The 17,042-nt window shown below is 36.3% G+C and overlaps 1 protein-coding gene across 4 annotated transcripts in view; it reads right to left on the bottom strand.

Annotated features, from left to right (window-relative positions):
- Positions 1-13,119, bottom strand: part of NLGN1 (neuroligin 1) — a 761,874-nt gene extending 748,755 nt beyond the window's left edge. For 3 of the 4 annotated variants that reach the window (XM_060099144.1, XM_060099143.1, XM_060099146.1), the window contains exon 1: positions 12,485-13,119. The gene's annotated coding sequence lies outside the window, so the exon portion shown is untranslated. The remainder of the gene's footprint in view (positions 1-12,484) is intronic. The other variant, XM_060099145.1, reaches the window with a different exon arrangement.
- Between the last annotated feature and the right edge of the window lie 3,923 nt (positions 13,120-17,042).

Below are 17,042 nucleotides of genomic sequence, written 5' to 3'. Positions count from 1 at the left end.
GAAGACTGACTGTATTAACTAAAGATAAATAATGTTTCATACCTATGAATCTATAAGTTGTTTTGAAGTCAGAACATAGCCTGGCAACGGCACTTAGTAATAATAATGGGATTTAAGAGTTGGATTTAGTAATAATAATTTAATAATAATTGCATTTAGTAATAACTGGATTCAATGGAGTGTGGCAGTTTACAATGGCCAATCCTGGCTATGTAACTGAAATGTGCTTATGGGAACGGCTCACTGTAAGAGAACCTGACCACCAGCAGATTGTGGGCCTATACCAAGATGTTTCACAGGCACACTGTCGGTGGTTCAAGACCTGGAAACAAGGGGTATCCCGTGGGACCCAGGAACGGGAGAACAAAGAAGCCTGAGTCTGAGATTTACAGACCCTATTCAGTGCACACCCTTCTCCTGCTGTTGCTCTATTATATTATTTGTCTATAATAAAGCTGTTCAGTGAGTATAAACTATTTGAGTCCTGTGGGACCGTTCAGTAACTGACCACTTAAAGTAAATAATGTGTAATTCATTCACATAGTAATTAAAAGTGAGACGAATAAACAAATGAATGCAATCAGAAAAAAAAAAATGTTCTTAGGCTTTAAAAGGAGAGACAGGTCTACCTTGAATTAACAGACCTGGATAAGGAAAGAGTTCATGAATCAAGGGGAATATGAGCTGGGCCTCAAAGAATTAGACAAACACTGATGGTTACAGAAGGGGTTCCAGGTAGAGGGCATATTCTAGAAACAGTGGAAAAGATATGTAGTGGTAGTGTGGTGCTCAACCTCCCTGGGAGCAGCTCACACTCCAAGTAGAAAGTCCACACCAGTTTAGAAAGGTCTGGTCTTCTTGCTTCAATGCAGACCCACTCTGAGGGGCCATCCCAGACCCAAAGCTCCCTGTGGAAAGAGGCCGAGGGAGGAGTTGGTTGTGATTCCCTGACTGCCCTCCCGGGTGTTTTTCCCAATGGTATGCCCAAATAAACTTTTAGCAGGCAAACCTCCATCTCAAAGTCTTTTTATTTTTTTTCCCTGGGAAACCTGACCTATGACAGAAAGGAAAGCAGCACCCACATTTGAGGAGGGCACAGTTTAGTTTGGGCAGAACACAGAGTAAATGAGGTTGAGCACTGGATGAGACTGGAAAGGCAGGTTATAGCCAAATCAAGCAAGCACTTAATTAAAAGGATTTTATTCACTGGATGATGAAAAGCCATTAAATGTTCTTAGCAGTGGAAGAGTATTATCAAATCTATTCACAAGAAAATTAAACTGGCAGTACTGTGGAGCAGAGATACCCAAAGCAGTGTTTTTTACACCACCACAAGAGAACCAGATTAGAGAAGGGAAGTAAATCATTGAACTTCTATGTATTGTAATTTTTTTATAAAGCAAAAAGAGAAAGAAATTAAGCTTTGCTAATATGAATATATGGTTTCATGCCAGTGTCTTCACGTGGTTGTGTGATGCACACAGCACTTGAGATGTTCTTTGGAAGGTGATGGTTCTACACTGCGGTGGGTTTGCCAGCAGGTGGCATTTTGTTGTTATCATTCCTTTTCAATGTGTGGTGATATATTAGAGTTAATATCACTGGATAAGCAGATGTATACCTTTTTCATCATGTTTTAGTTCATGTAACCCACAAAAAATTGGCTACTACATTAAGATTTTCCCACAAGATATAGATTAAAGGAAATACTAGTAATAGAATAAGGACAGGGCTTCCCTGGTGGCGCAGTGGTTGAGAGTCCGCCTGCTGATGCAGGGGACACGGGTTCGTGCCCTGGTCCGGGAAGATCCCACATTCCGCGGAGCAGCTGGGCCCGTGAGCCATGGCCGCTGAGCCTGCGCGTCCGGAGCCTGTGCTCCGCAACGGGAGAGGCCACAACAGTGAGAGGTCCGCATACCACAAAAAAAAAAAAAAAAAAAAAAAAGAATAAGGACAAAAAAAGAGCAGAAATGAAACTTCTCCTAGTTCTAGCATAAGTTCTTCTTCACCTACATTGCAAGACTGAAAATAATGGCTATCTAATCATATATAATAACAAGCAGACAAAAATATTTGAAAACATCAGAAAGATAACTTTGAAATGCAAATTTATATCCACTTTAGTAGCTGTGAACTGTGCCCTAAGAATCTCTACATCTTGAGTTATTAATGAATCATGGGAAGAAGGCATCAAGTTTATGTTAAAAAAAAACACACTGACATCTTTCTCATCACTTAGTGTCTATTTTTGTGTATGTTTTGCAATCTGATGGTAGAGATATTTATGTAGGAGTATAAGTATATATTTTATACTTTTTTATGATTTGGTTATCAAAAACAGAGGATTATGTGACCACAAAGGTGTGGAAACCATTACTTTAGTGAATGAATTGGTGGGAAAGAAACTGGAAACAGTTTTATTTTCATGTACAGTTTGAAGTACAGCTAAATACATCCACATTTATGTGAAAATGACATCAAGAAAAGCTAATATTATACATCACCTAATATTTGCCAAGCTCTGTCCAAAGCATTTTACATTCAGTCCTCACAACAAAATTATAAGCCAAGTATTATTATCTGAGATGAGGAAAATGAGGCTTTATGTGGTTAGATAACTTTCTTAAGGCCACAAAGCTAAAATAAATAAATAAATAAAAAGGCAGACTCCCTAACTCTAAAGAATATGTCCTGAACCTTTATGATACATGACATTTTGCTTTGCTTCTGAATGAGACAAACTCAATAAAGTCATACGCTCAGTTTGAAGGTTTTCAGGAGAGTGAAATACACAGGACATGAACAGGAGGGAAATATGAAGGTGGCTGATTAGCTTGCTGGGGTTAATTAATAGGCATATTTTGGAGCGGCTCCAAATGGTGTGGTATTGAAAGTTTTTCCAGCAACATTCCATAACCTGGGTCAGAGAGTAAATGATAGCTGTTAGGATTAGGGATAAGCAAGGCAAGAATGGTAGAATTTCAAGGAGCAAAGGTTATAAGAAATGGTAATTCTAGTGTTGAATAGATTAACTAAATCTGGGTAGGAAGGCGGGCAGAACCAGAAGGGTACAAGGAGAAAACGTAAGAAAGAGTTAGAACCAAAAATCACAAAGATGGGAATATCAAAGTTCAAGACCTTAATCATGTAGAAGTTCAAGGTCTATCACAGCCCATGTTGTGGCCATACCAACACGTAGCTATGGAGAACATGGTGACAAGTATGTACTGTCATGATCATCGTTAATTAATTAATAACTTGATTAATGCTAGCACCAACAAGTATGGACTGGGGCCAGTGAGCTAACTACATCATCTCATTTAGCTGTGTCTAAATACCATGAGTTAGAGATAATTATCATCTCTATGTAACAGATAATTAAACTAAAGATCAGAAACACAAAGCCACTGAAACACTTTTCAACAAAAAAAGAAAACATTTTTATGAATGTAGGGAGTTCCAACAAATAGAAAGAGATAAGGCAGAAGAATTTAGAGACTCTAAAGATAAACCCTGCCTCTTCCTCAATTCTGTCCAGAGCCTCCTTCTAGGAGGAAGGGTAGGCAGGCCTCAGTGGGTTCCCAGGTTACATCCCCTTCTCCCTTCCTTCACAGAACATGTAAGCAGGGTTCTACTTGTTCTCTCTCTCCTTGGGTTATTTCTACTCTGAATGAACTTCTCCAATGTTGTAAATAAATAACAGAGAAAATAGAATGTTACGGAGAAAAGACAAACCAAAATTTGACAGAAATAGGAGAAAAAACTTTTACCAACAAAATATTTTAACAGGAAAAAATCACAAGTATATCACAGAGGTTATACCTTGTAGCAAACTATCTTTGTGAAAAAACAGTATTAACTAAAACAAACAAACAAAACACAGCACTGGGAGCCATGGTCAGTGAATTGGACCCAACTTGTTTACCAAGATCTTCCTTCCTGAAAAATACTCCCCCCCATCAGATTTTGCCTGGTGGGACTCCAGCTAGGATCCCTCAAGGTCTGGCTCAAATGTCAGTACTTCCTTCTCAGATCCTCCCAGTTATGAAAACACTCCCTCCCCGCAACTCTCAAAGCATTTGTTGCCTTTCTTGTAACTGAAACTGTAGTACTTTTTACTGTAGCAATTTGTAAACTTGGATTCCCTATTCATTCTTATATTATTACATCATTTAGTGTCAGGCACGGGGAAGGCCAACATGAAGGAGATAGGCATGGTGATGATTCCCAAAGAGACTAAAGTTCAATGGGGAAGACAAACTTTATGTAAATCAATCACACAGGTAACTATTTAGTCATAAATGCTTTGCCAAGAAGGATAATGCTCTGAGGGGAGAGTTAATGGGTCTGGAGTGGAAAGGATGATCTTCCTGAAGAAGTGACCTGTAAACTGGGTTCTGAAAGATGAGTAGAAGTGGTCAGGGGGCAAACTGTGTCAGACAGAGGCAAGGGGAGACCCAAATGCTTTGAAGCCTGGGGCTCCCTATTAACAAAGAGATCAGTGTAACTTCAGAGAAGGGTGGGGCATCAGGCTGGAGAAGAAGTGACATTTCAAGAAATTCTAGGCCAAAAAATTAAGGATGTGAGGTCTTACTCCAAGTATGATGAGAATAATTATAATCACAAAAATAACATAATCAGGTTAGCCTTAATCTTTGAGAATAGAGGCTATGGCTTTTGAATTGCTGATTTGTAACTACCATCCCCAGAACAATTTATTACATTGTAGGTCATTGGAGAATATTTCTTTTTTTTTTTTTCTTTCTTTTTTTTTTTTTTTTTTTTGCGGTACACGGGCCTCTCACTGCTGTGGCCTCTCCCGTTGCGGAGCACAGGCTCCGGACACGCAGGCTCAGGGGCCATGGTTCATGGGCCCAGCCACTCCGCGGCATGTGGGATCTTCCCAGACCGGGGCATGAACCCGTGTCCCCTGCATTGGCAGGCGGACTCTCAACCACTGCGCCACCAGGGAAGCCCAAGGAGAATATTTCTTGAATGAATAACCCATTCATTCATTATATTATTTTTCATTAATTAACCCTATCCTCAGATTTTATTTATTCATCTGTGATACTTGACCTCTGTGAAGGCATTATCTTAATTACAGTTGCAGTAAGAGGAGATAAAACAGAGAAGAAGTGATGACAAGTTGAAGTACAATGGAAATTCCTCATCATGCAGAGGTGTGCATGGACGGTCATATAGACTGGTGACTAATTCCATTACTGTTTGGCAAAAAATGGGATTTTAAGATGCCATAACAGCTTTCTGACAACACAAAGAAAAAGAGATCTAAGTGATAGTGTTTCCTTCTGCATTCTGCAACTGAATATTTCTACTAATACCATCATTACAACAAATGGTTAAACATTGGGTGGTTCTTGTTTGTTTTGTTTTGGGTATGCAAGTAAAACAATCCATTTAATATCTAACTGTATAAAACAAGTTTTACTTTCTGTTTACTCTGAACCTATTCTCAGATAGAATATCTAAATATTAATTGTTAAATTTAAAATCTACTGAGGAGTGTTGACTTCTAAATGAGAAGAAGGTTAAGGGGGCAAGAAGGGCAAGAACTGTAAAACAGGTTGTTAAAAAAAAAAAACATGGGCAACAGTTTTAATGTATGTGTAAAATACCACACGACACATTTTTAAAACCACTTGGTGACCCTGTGATTCTCCCAAAAGAAATGAATAATCACTCAAGAGCTCAGGAGAGACAGCTAGGTAGAGCTGATTACTTCCCTTGATATTAATGAGGCTTTTGTCTGACAAGAGCCCCTTTTGGGTTGCAAGTCAACGTGTCCAGAAGCAACTTAATTATGCCTGCCAGTATCTTTATAGAGAAGACAGTACAACCTAAGAGCAGTGCTACCTTCTCAATTCAGTATTTAAGCCTATTTTTCTTTCTGGTGAGTTGCTGTGCCTGAGAAGAGTGGAGAATTGCCATTCCTGGTGCCCTGCTTAATTAAATTCCTCTTTAAAAAATCCCATGCTGCCAGAGAATAGCTACAACTTTGGCAGAGGAAGGGCTAAGTTTCTCAGTATAACCCTGTGCCAGGGTGAGTCAATCTTGACCCCTTGGAGGATGATTAGCAGAGAGTGGGGAGTTAAACCTTTGTGCCCATTCAGTCCTAGGCTTCTGCTGGAATTGGCAAATACTATAGTTACTATTGTTTAAGCAGTAACTGTCTGCTAGGAACTGGACTGAGACCACCAACTCCTTTCATGTAAGGCACCAAACAACAATAAGCGTTCTGTCACCCCGACCTGGCTTAGAGCTCAACCAGTGCCCCAAAGGGGAAAGGCTATTACACTTGCAATCTTCTTCAGATATCCACATCTTTTATTTTCTCTTCATATTACAGATCCATTAGTACTACTAATAATAAAATTCAAAACAATGCTCTATTCATGGGCCATTTGTGTAACAAAACATCAATGAATATATATTCACAAGAATTCAATATACACATGGAGTAAGTTTAAATTATTTCACCATTTAAATAAAACTGAACAATAGGAAATTTGTAATTATAAATTGCTTTAAAAATTGAAAAAAGAATTAATGGCCAAAATGCCAAACATCATTATATTTTAGATCTTACTGCCCGTGTTCTAAGTGTTTGAAATAATTTTTAGTGCTTCCAAAGTTCCTTGAGATATCACATTTTCTACATGGCAGAAAATAATTCTAATATACATTTTAGTAAAGTATAACCACAAATAATCCGATTATACTTATGAGTTGATAAAATAATTTATCAAAATAAAATAAACTATAAAAATTTCACTAAAAAGTTTTAATTATTATTTATCTTTGATTAAAATGCAATCTTTTAAATATATTCCTTTCTACTTTTGGAATTTTGCACATAGCTTTAAATATCTATCAATTCAAACAAGGATTTATGTTAAGAAAAAATTAAAAGCAAAAATGAAGAGATCAGGTATTAAGCAAGAGGTTACCAATTTAGTTGTTAACATCCAAGGCTAGAACCAGGTCTCTATATTTATTTAGCAATATTTATTGGTCACTAGTGATATACCAGGCACTGTTCTAGGTGCTGGGGAGAAACACACATAGCTTTGAAAAGCCAGACAAAAATCCCTGCCATTATGGTTGTTATACAGATTACTACTACTGTATTATTGCAGCATGTAAAATGTTTTACTCTTATATATTAAATAATTCCTCAGATTACTAAAGACCACAGCTCTAAATAATAGAAACTTTTGGCATCAATCTTAGAGCAACATATGCAGTAGAATACTTAGCGCAGTTAAAGAGGTAAACAAACTAGTGACTTTTTTTTTTTTTTTTTTACCCATAAGAGAAAGGATAGATAACAATGTCAGTTGCATGTAAAGTTTTGGATAGCTAAGTAATATAGATTTAAATTAAAAATGACAGATGCACTGACTTGAAACATAATGGTTACTGAAGTGAAACTTTACTCCTTTTACCATTACGGTTAATGAATTGATGGCTCAAGTATTATTTTCAGGTGTGAATACTGTGATAACTGTTGGTCAATGTGATGTGTAGTAATCACTGTTTTCCTGGTCAGTTCTATCATAAGCGGAATGGTTGTCCTACGGGAAAAACTTATGCCAGTGATAATTCTAAGTTTTTTTTTATCAAATCAGTATTTATTGATTTAATGTGTGACCATGTTAAAGTTCCAATATGGAGTATTCCATACGACAGTATGAAAGTATTCACCATAACTATCTAAAAAAGAGACAAGATTTTTCAATTCACTTTGAAATGTTACAACTAACCTCTTTTCTTCTGAAGACTCAATATTCATTGGGTGTTTCAAGGAAGAAAAAACTACTGTTACACACAAGTGATGCCAAAAGTCTGTATGAATAATAAATTAGCCTATCAATTGGATGTCTCCAAAAAGGCAGTTGTTGAGGAGCATACATAAGACCTTCATATTATTGCCTGACTGCTTCACTCTTCCCAGAATGTACCTACATTATTTAAATACAGACAAAATGTGAGAAAACCACATTCTAAGGAAATATTTGCCCAATATTCTCTCTTCTTCAATTTCTGCCCCAATATACAATGCCACGACCAAATAAATAAATAAGCAAACAGATAAATAAATCTACTTATTTTCTAAATTATGCCAAGAATTAAACTATAGGTGCAGGTAAATTGATATATGAGCAGATCTCCTACTGAAGCACCACTTACAGCACACCCAAAGGGATGGCATGGGTTTTGGCAGGTAGCCCTACCTGTAGGCATATGTGGTATTAGAAAAGTAGACCACAGAGAAATGAAAGGCTACTGTGTGACCTGTCTCAAGGGGACTAATACAGAACATGCCTGGATACAGAGTTAACATACTAAACCAAAATTGCTATAGAAGAGTGAAAACTGTGAAAAAGTGTATATTCTTCGATTTCATAAGTCAGACCCAAGCTCATCAACTTAAAGGCAGGTCCTAAGATGTCAACTGCATTTAGTAGGTCTAGTCTCAGGCTGGAACTTTATTTCCTGTGATGTATCCCTGTGATTTCTGATTTTACATCTGTAGCAATAACTTAACTTGCATTTGTTCCAAAATGAATTTCATGCTCAACTTGTTTTTCTTAATTAAACTTCCTTTAGCAACCCCTAATATGTGTATTATTAAAGCTCATTAGTCCCATTCATGCTTGCCTGTCATCTTTTGGCTACACATTCATATACTGAAGTGCTCTGTTGTTATATATAGGAAGAAAATTAAATAATAAATATGGGGAATTGAATGTTATGTGAGTGTCAGGATGAGAAAGTGCCTGTAAGGCCCATAAGGTTTCACACAAAAGAGGCATTACTGCTAAAGCTAACATGCTGACACATCTCTCATCTATAAAGTCTGCAGTAATGGCAGTAGTAAAGCATTTTGCCATTGACTAGAATTTCTCTTACATGCAACGGAAATAGACACAGAAGAGATTATATCGACTGTTATAAAAAGACTTCATATAAAATCCCCCAAAAGTTTAATGTCTAATAATTTCAAATGTCTGGAGTGATTTACTAGTTTTCCCTGACTTCAGTTAAGCTTAGAGTTGGCAGTCTTTCTCTTTCAAACATGTTTGCTACCAAATAGGTGGAGGTTTTTTGGGGGGGATATTGAAGGCAGAAATAATTCATATCCTTTTATAGCAACATAGCAATATTTGACATTGTCAATGTGAAGCCATTAATAACAAAGCATAAATAATCAAACCTGTTACTATTAAGGAATTATTCTTAGGAACAGTTGAGAATGTAGCTATCCCACAAGATTAAGAGGTTAGCTATCTCAAAATGTTTTAAATTACCTTTTAAAAGGCATTTAAATGGACACCCTAAATTCATCGTGAGTGTTCTATATGTTCATTTCTTTAATGTTTCTGTGCTTTGCAAATTTGAAATATTAAAAATTGAAACTTTGTAAGTTTTAAGGGTTTTATTTTTTTGCATTTCTCGATAAAGCAGAAGAGATGGAAGATTTGCACTTTGAGAAGCCATGTGTTAAATTTCAACAAATCATTAAAAAAGGATTGCCCTTTTCATTTTGCTTTCAATTAAGAGTGTGTAGCAATTTTCTTTAAAAAAATCATTTAATGTAGAATAATATTTAACTGTATTTAAATGTCTCAAAATCATGGAACGAATCTGCAGCAAATGTATTCAGCACCCCTGAATGTTAGGCCAGCTAGAACACATGGAAGGCTTTCGAGGGACAGGTGCAGCAAAGCCCCAGTGAATCAACATCAGTTTTTCCATGGTGATAAGCTTTGGGGAATCCAACGCTATTTCTTGTCACATACATTCGGAACTGTGCTTGCAACTTTCAGGGGCTAATTGAGAGTTTCTATTTCATTACCCCCAAACTACCACATTTTGTGTTATTCAATAGCAAAATTGAAACAGCTGATCAAGGCTACCATGTTCTTTTTAATAATCATGACCAAAAAAAAAATGTATTTGGATAAAGTAGAACAAATGTAATTAATTTTCTAAATGAACTCTTCAGGTTTTTCAATAGTTCTTAGAGTCAGCCACTCTATTAATAGAGAACTTTTATGTAACTGGGTAACTTGCTCTTCATTTACTGGTTACAGCTTTAAAATTTTTTTGTGGTGTATCATTTTGTTTATTTTTATTTCTATCATTATTAACGTTCCAGAGTGGATCTACCACCTACAAAGTTTACCAAAGTTTTATGTAGGAACTGCTTATAGAAACCATAGAGTGGGCCAAAGTTTCCCCCTTTTCATTTTTACTGCCAAAAGAAAATGGAACGAGGGACTACTAAGTATTGATTATTCTTGACAGACGAAAATATTGTTCAGCCATTACAAAGGCACTTTAAGCTGACTCTTCCGGCTTTAGCACTATGGCACATGCCATGACCACTGGGTCAGTGGTTGTGAAATATGCAAATTAAATTTTAAAATGACTTCCTTTTTCACATTTCATATTCTCCATCTACTTTTATAGTATGAACATTATATTCTCTACTAGTCTAAAAAGAGGAATCCCAGCCCATCTCCCATTCACCTTCTTTATTGATTTACTATTATCATTTAATATGTTACTTGCTAGCTGTCTTTTTTAATTTAAACTTTGAAAAAGATGTTAACATTAGTGGACTATGTGGCCAGGATCAGTGGCTAGAATGTACCAAAATGAAGAATATCCATTCTTCTAGTTCTTACTGCACATAAACCACATGATTTAGAGCTGCGTTTAAAAAAAAAAAAAAAAAAAAAAAGGCAAACCCAACCTCTCAGATATCTTCTTAAAACTAACAGTTAGGCTTGTAGAAACTATTTCTTACTGTTTTTATCATCTCTAGAAAAACTTACGCAAAGTCTGCAGAAATAAGTAACTTTTCCACCATAGAATCCTTGGGAGACAAGAGTTTCATATTTTACTATTTAATCTTAATAAAGGAATGGCATTGTTCTTGTTTCAGTGTTTAGATTTACAAAACACATATACACACACAAATCCAGGAAGAAAGTTTGGTGAGGCTCCTCTTTTAATACCTGAATGTCTGATGTATCTGGAATTCCTGAAATAAGTATTGGGATGATTAGTGCTTTAGATGATATTGAAGAGTTGCCTTTCAATGAGTTCACACTTAATGAAGAGGTTTCAATGTTAAAACCATAAAGGTCACATTTCATAATCTATAAACAGAAACCCCTGAAAAAATATTTGATGCTTTTCTTTAAAAGATTAAAATGTAGAAAATACATTATTTTATAGTTTAACGATTATATATCTCCATTTTATTCTAATACAGCTGAATGTCTGAGGTTTAAAATTTAACAAATTGGCCTTAAATAGGAAAAACCAACTAAAACTATGATGCTGAGGTATTAGCTTATAAAGGGAGGGGAGTGCATTAACTTATTTAACATATCTATCTACATATTTTAAATGAACCACTTCTTTATATGTAATTGTTCTGAACCTATGTGGACTCCAAAATTGGTTCAGAATAATATGCTTTTCTGATTCCAAAGCAACTTATAGTTTCCTAAGTCAATTAATATTCACTCATTTGAGTGATTAATTTTAATTATATCTGCTGAAATTGATTTTCCTACTGTAAATAAAGACGAGCTTTTACTGAGAGCAATGAGATAACATTTTAAAAGAAAAATTAAAAATAAATCCCTGAACTCAGCTGCAAGAAAATGTCTGGGAACGCTCGCACCGCTCAGTTGGAAAGACAAGTCAGTAACTGGCGAGGGAGGCAGGGTAGGGATCCATCAGAAATGCAGCCGGCTGCCTGGCGCACTTGCCAGCCTGGGCCCTCGGCAGAAAGGCTGCAATGCCTTCCTGGACTCGTCCAACTCGAAGAAAGTTACCTCGGACTGTATTATGCAAAGTCGAGCAAGTGAATTACAAAACAACATGTGTGGCCAGTCACCCACTTCTACTGTCTCTATCCGATGCAGTGACCCTGTAACCCTTTGGTGTTTCTGAGAGGAGGGAGAGGCGGGAAGGGGAAGGAAGAAAGAGCGAGGGAGAAAGAGACAATATGAAACGGCCAATTCCCCCTGCAAAATTCCCCCTGGAAGCCAAGACAGCCACCAAAACCGCGGCCAAGGCAGCAGCGATTTCTACTTGGGTCCCCCCCTTCCACATGCAGGTTTTCCAAGGCATCGCTGCCGCCTCTCCTTAAAGTATCACTAGGAGAAAGCACTAGATCCAAGAGGGATCTCCCAACTGAGAGATTTTCAATGCAAAGTTGAGAGCTTGGAGGGTTGCTTGGCTTCCCCACCGACGCCACAAAATACGGTTTTTAAGCTCGATCTAGGTAGCTCCCTAGCGATCCACCGGAGATGCGCGAGGTGGTCTACATCCCCCACTTCTCTTTCCATTTCACAGGCACCGTGTCCGCAGCATCTTCCGCGCGGCGGCACACAAACCCAGGCAGCCCCCTCCCAATAAAAGACCCCACACTTACCCTCAGTAAGATAAATCCACAGAAGGAGCCCCCTCATCTTCCCCCAGTCCCCTTCCAATAATTCAAGGAGACAGTTTCTACAACACTTCGCCGTCAAATTCAAGCTGAATTGCTCTTAAGTATTTACCAGTTCCTAGACGCTTATTTTGGAATCTCGAGCACCCGGTTAATTCTTGTTTCAGAATTCAAGATGCTTCCTTTATTTTATTTTATTTTTTTCTTCTCTAAGCAGCCGCAACCCCAGTTTTGCACACCCCCTTCCTTTTTTTTTTCTTTTTTTTATTCACCCACGGACACTTCCAAAACGTGTCGATTGATCCTTTTTTCTCTCCAGATGCAACCACGATCCAGAATCCTTGAGACTCAAAGCCACCTCCATGTAAATCCGACCATCAGGCGAGAAATACAAATGATCAAACAACGTTACTTCTTTCAGCTGCAATCAGATAATCCTACTAATCCAATAGATTTATCTCGATTGGAAATTGACCTCAAAAATGAATCCCTGGTGTTGATGTCCAGTAGAGTGATTTCGTAGCCCTGTTCAGATGACCAAAAGAACTGTGGATTCTTTCCTTCTTTCTTTTTAAAGTCTTTTTTGGATTCTGGGTGCACTGCTCGCAAAAAAATGCCGAGGACCCTGGTTTTCCCTTAATATAGGTTTCTACTCCAAACCAGTGCAGGATGAAAAATGGTACAAAGATACCCCTAGTGGCTTGAGGTGATATTGCAGGGATCTCACTTTTTTTTTTTTAATCCCCTCTCCTCACCGTTTTTTTTTTTTTTTTCCTCCCCTCTCCCCCCTGTAGATAACTGGCTGCTATAGTAGTGAAACAAGAAGAAGGCTGAACAGAGATTAACATGAATAGTATGTGACTACTTGAAACAAATCGTCTGATCTTTCTTCTTTGTTTTACTTTAAAGACTGAATCTTCTGTGCTTCTGTCTCCGCAGTATTCCATCTTTTTTCTACAGAATTTTCCCCAATGGCTTATAGTAGCTAAAAGGCCAATTTTGGGCAGCTAGTGATTTCAAAGCAAATGTATTTGTTTCCTGAATAACTACAGATATCAAAAGAAGCCTCAGTATTCCTGAAATATGCTGTTTTTAGAAAAAACCCTTAACATTTTGTTTCCTTTAAAGGAATATTCATATGTGTGTGTGTGTGTGTGTGCATGCATTTTTGGCAGGTTTTAGAGAAAAACAACCAATGCAATGAATTTCAGGATTCTGTTTGGTAAGCAATATTTCATAAACTTGAATGTGTCTACCAATAACCCAGGGATCTTTTAAAAATGAGGATTCTGATTCAGTAGGACCAGGGAAAGGATGAAATTCTGCATCTCTAGCAAGCCCTCTGACTACACTCTGATTTATCAAGAACCTAGTAAACTTGGGAAGTTGAATTCACTTTCCTGCTGGTGGGTGCAGTAGCTGCAAGGACTCCAAGGTCTTCTTTCTTAACTGACTAAATAATTAAACGTTTTTAGTGTATGAGCTACTAAGGAGTCAAGACATCTTCCTTCTACCATTGGTTTTGTTATTAATTGGCTATGTGACTTTGAGCAGTCACTTCTGATCCAGGGTTAATTTATCTATTAAAATTAAAGAGTAAACTCAAATAAACTAACAAGTATACCTGCTCCTGGATGGAAGACGCAATTGTAAATTAATCTATAAAATTGAAGTAATTATTATTGAAAGCCCACTGCAGTTTTTCATAGAACTTGAAAAGTTAACTCTAAAGTGTGTTTACAAGAGGAAAGGGTCAAAACTTGTCAATACAATTTTGAAGAATAAGGTATGGGGAATTTCTATATTGACTATTAAGGCTTAATATATAATGACAGTAATTTTGTTCATAGCTAGAAGTTAGTCCAGGGGAACAAAATAAAGGGCTTAGAAATATATCCCCACATTTATGGAAACTTGATAAATACCAGGCGGCATTAAAGGGCAGTAAGGAAAGATGAATTATTCAGACAATAGATTAGGCATATGAGAAAAATGTATGTACATACAAAAAGTCAAAGCATAGACTGAGAGAATATATTTGCTATGTGATATCTTTGGTTATATAACCAAAGAAGGACTGGTATCCAAGTACATAAAGATTTCTTATAAATCGATAAAGACAAAAATATTATAGAAAAAAAATGAGCCAACAAGATGAACAGTCAGTTGACCGAAGAGGATTCTCAATGTCCAATAAACATCTGAAAAAGGTATTCAATTTCCCTAGTTAGTAGAGAAATGCAAGTTAAAATGATGAAATATCATTTCACAACTATGAAATTGGCAAAATTTTATAAGTCCAGCAATATTAAATATTTATGAGGATGTGGAGAAACCGTGAAGAACAGGTAATAGTACAACTTTCAAGAGAAGTTTAGCAATAAAGATTCTTCCATCCCAAAATCCAGTCTCTCCACTCATGCATTCTTCTCTAGGTCTCTATGCATATATGGAAAATACCCATTGCAGAATTACTTGAAAGAGAAAAAATAAAAACATCTTTGGATATATTAGTGGACAAGGAATTTATAGAATATTCACATACTGCAATATTAGATACGGTAAAAAGAAAAGTGAATGCACTATAGCCACTTGAGTTAGCATGACTGCACCTCAAAAATGCAATGTGGAGCAGCAAGAACAAAAGCAGAGTTGCAGAAAGATACTTGTGGGATGATATATTTATATATCAAGTTTTAAAACATTATTATATCTAGTTATATCTATTGTTTTTGAGCATATGTGTATGTAGCAAAATTATATAAACATGCATGATAATGATAAGCATGAAATTCAGAGCATAGGTTATCTCTGGGATGAACCAAAGTTAATGAAATTGGAAAGACATTGTGGGGAGCCTCAACACAATGTTCAGCGCTTTGTTTCTCATACTGAATCTTGACCACACAGGCATTTATAATATCACATTGTAAAGTGTTTGTATGTCTGAACCATTTTCTTAAAAAGAAATATTTAAATTAGATGATTTCTACGAATGCCTTGTAGTTTTAGAAAAATTTCTGTTTAGAATAATTATATGTAGAAGTGAAAAAAATAGTATGGGAGTTCAGAATTTCATAATGTACTGTCTGCATAGAAGTCTATATAGATTTTTAAAATCTATACAGATTTTTTTTAAATTTGTAATTCCTTATATTTCTAAGAACTGGAAATGCATAGATGCTTATTTATTTCTATAAGGGGTATAAAAATTTCCAGCTAAATGAAATTTCCAGCAAGCAAAAATCACCACCTAAATGAGAAAAATATGGTTGAAATAGGGGGAAAAAGTAATGCTTAACTAGCTTTTTGGGGGGGGGGAATTTTCCTTTGATCTTACATATAACAATTGGGCCTCTGAAATTGTGAAACAGGCAATTAATTGATCATGTTCAGTTCTGACCAGTTAACTGGAAACCACCAAATTCAGAGTAGCCCCAAGCCAAACTACAACACAAAAGAAGATTCTTCCAGAACATTTAAAACACACATGCAAATTCAAATAAGGAGGCTTTGTTGATGTGAAATATGAGACTGGAAATCTCATTTCAAAGTCATTAGATAGTATTTTTCATAATTAATGAAAAATAGGAGAAGATACCAAATATTCAGGAAGAATTTTTTAGAGCCCAATCTTAGAAGTAAAATGAGCTATATTAGCAGTTAATATTCTCAGCTCACAGTGAACTCAGGAAAGATGTCTGGACAAATCGTCAAACAATAGATTGTCAACCATTCAGAACAGTGTTCCTGGGCAATAAGCAAAGCAGCTTTGTTATAAAGAAAGAGTAAGAGAACAATTTAATTTCCTTTGAGAATAGAGCAGACAAGGGGTCTACAAGAAATAGATACAATATTTCTGAAATTTGGAGAGGTTGACATATTCTTTCAGTAACCACTTATTGGATACCTCTTGCATACTGGGCACGGTACAAAGAATATCACAGAAGACTGGACTTTAAAACAAACAACAGCCACAAACCCTGAATTTGCTATTGATGATTGATTTGTTGATTGTAAATGGTTAGCAGTTATTCTGAATACTTCACCATGCATACTGAAGAGATATAGATATTAATATAAAAATGAAGGTTCATTTTTAGTGTGTTTAAGTGTAAACTTGTTTGACAGGTTGAAAGAGTCACTGAAGGTGTAAAAGTAAAAGAAGGAGAAGTAGGAGGATGAGAATAAAATATGAATAAAATTCACTTCTTTTCCTGATGATTTACTTTACAGAGATGATAGAAACTTACTTAATCTTTATATTCCTCATAGTGCAAATGATTAGTGAATGAATGACTTAATAGATCAAAGAGTGAAACTAGTCAGTACATGAAGAAAACAAATTTATTCTCTATGCTGGATGGGCTCACTAGTCTCTCTTCAGAGAATGAAATAGAGGAGGGAAGTAAAAAATTACTATGACTAACAATAATGGGAAATGAAGGGCCAAGAAGGGCAAACTTGAGTGCCAATTGGAATATGGGATTCTATTTTGATTACGTCACTAAAATTTCAGCTGAAAAAACCCACAGTAGGTAGG

Source organism: Mesoplodon densirostris, chromosome 5 (assembly GCF_025265405.1).
Source record: "Mesoplodon densirostris isolate mMesDen1 chromosome 5, mMesDen1 primary haplotype, whole genome shotgun sequence".
Lineage (NCBI taxonomy): Eukaryota > Metazoa > Chordata > Mammalia > Artiodactyla > Ziphiidae > Mesoplodon > Mesoplodon densirostris.
The sequence above is the reverse complement of the archived record's forward strand: the minus strand, read 5'-3'. Positions and strand labels throughout refer to the sequence as shown.